Genomic DNA, 2,073 nt, shown 5'->3' on the forward strand with positions numbered 1-2,073 from the left:
GCATATGTAGTGCCATTATGGTATTCCGTTGTTGCAGAGGCTGGGTGTAATTGCTATCTTCGTGATATTAATATATTCCCTTTATCGAAAAAAGATATAATAAAAATGGCTTCATGTATCGCTTGGTGCAAAAGCCAGGGGTTATACTCCTTCTCAAAAGAGAAAAGTATAAAATGTGGACAACTCGAGGGGACAGAAACATACATTTTTCCCAAAACACATTATGTACATCAACCAAGCCACAATTCCAAAACCGAAATACCTAAAGGAAGTCATACTTCGAAACCAGACACTGCATATGTTTATTTCAGGGATGGTAAGATAGCATGATAAAACTCTTTACTTGCATGCGACATAAGCCCTTTCGCGTGTTCATAGAAGATGCACTATGCTGCAAGTAAAGGATTGACCACATGACCGACAAACAACACCACACCAGTCAAATCTTCTCGGATCACGAAAAGGAATGGGTGGTCTGCGATAAAATCTATCTCCATTGGCGGGTCTAACGGTAGTGACATTAGCATAACCACTGCAGCCGTTGCGGCTGCAGCCTCCGTTCCTTCTTCATTCAATTCAACAAAGGACTTGTGGAAAACTGACGAGACGTACAAATTCTGCTCCTCTGCAGAATCCACCATCTTCGAAAGATCGGCTTCTTCGCTAAATGGAAGATGCAGTCCCAAACCTTTGAGCAAAATGGAAGCTTCGAATCCAAACGAAATCTTGAACTTGGGAAGCTTGAAATGTCTGACTGGGACCTTCTCGGTTGGGGGATGCTTCTCTAGGAACTCTGGTTCCGAGCTCACCTTTTCGGCCAAGTTCCAAAAACCGTCATTTGCTTCTGGAAGAAGTATGTACATGGAGAATTGCCTCATGTCTCCGCCTTGCCGCTAAGGAAGCTTAAGTACTTTGAAGTTGTCATAGGACGAAAGATACTGCTCATTTGTACTAGACATGAATGGTGCTTGTACTGAGCTCCCGTCAAGAAGACGGAACTCGCCGTCTATGGTCTTGGATGCATCAAACTCCTATGTCCGGGCTCCTTTGAAATAAAGGGCATTTCCAAGAACAAGTCTAGTGGTGTTGTCGACAGATCCTTCCGGGAGGATCTCTTTGATGATACCTGATGTGATTTTCTCTACCCATGTGTTGACTTGACATGCAATTTCAGCAGCCTGAACCAATGAAAAGAGCAAACGCGCCGTTAAATAGTTTGCACAGTTGTCAAAATCATAAATAGTTATATGTTACATAATTTAGTTGTAGTTTCACCAAAGTAAAAACAGCATGAGCAACATTTGCATAAAGCATCTCTGCTGTAAAACAGAATCACATAACAGAAAAAGCGGTACTGTACAACTGAATCTGATGCCGAACAGAAGGACTGAGTAATTAACAGCATCGGACACATGCACATCACCTTAGTTTGGAAGTCGACGGAGTGGGTCTCGGCCTTGTACTTCCCAACGGCGACCTCCTTGAAGGACGACTTGAGCGGCATCGACGTGTCGACGAAGAGGCCATTAGCGAACGCGACGCGAGGACCGCCCTTGGCCGATGCGTCGGCGAGCACCAGCTGGACCACATGCTGGGCGAGCGCGTGGAGGCTCTCCGCCTCGCCTGTCCCTTCAGCACCGAGTGTAGCAGCCAGCTGACCCCGGGTGGCACCGCCCGCGTCGGCGGCGATGAGGCTAAGCGCGATGTGGAGGGAGAGCAGGGAGAAGGCTGCGTTGCCGGCAGCACCGTCGGCGTTCGAGGGCGAGGAGATGGCGGAGGCAACGCGGAGTGCAAAGCGCGTCTGGTGGGCGATGGAGAGGCGGGTGCCGGTGGCTGCCATTGCAGGGTGGTGCTGTGGGCGATGTTTTTTTAGAAGAACAGGGAGGCCCCTCCCTGGTTCCATTTTATCGAATGAAACCAAATCCAGTTTTTTACATCAGCTCACTGAGAGGAGCAGTTCAGAAGAAAGCTGTGGCTTAAGCCACTACAGGTTTTCGCAAACAGGTTTACATAAGCAATGCGGCACGACAGGGACCGTAAGGGCTCCACACACACTACACAGCATCAGATGCA

General features: G+C 48.0%; 1 pseudogene; it reads right to left on the reverse strand.

The window, feature by feature from the left end:
• Positions 1-386: 386 nt before the first annotated feature.
• LOC123099585 (serpin-ZXA-like) lies at positions 387-1,840 on the reverse strand (annotated as a pseudogene).
• Between the last annotated feature and the right edge of the window lie 233 nt (positions 1,841-2,073).

The sequence above is a fragment of the Triticum aestivum genome, chromosome 4D, assembly GCF_018294505.1.
Source record: "Triticum aestivum cultivar Chinese Spring chromosome 4D, IWGSC CS RefSeq v2.1, whole genome shotgun sequence".
Lineage (NCBI taxonomy): Eukaryota > Viridiplantae > Streptophyta > Magnoliopsida > Poales > Poaceae > Triticum > Triticum aestivum.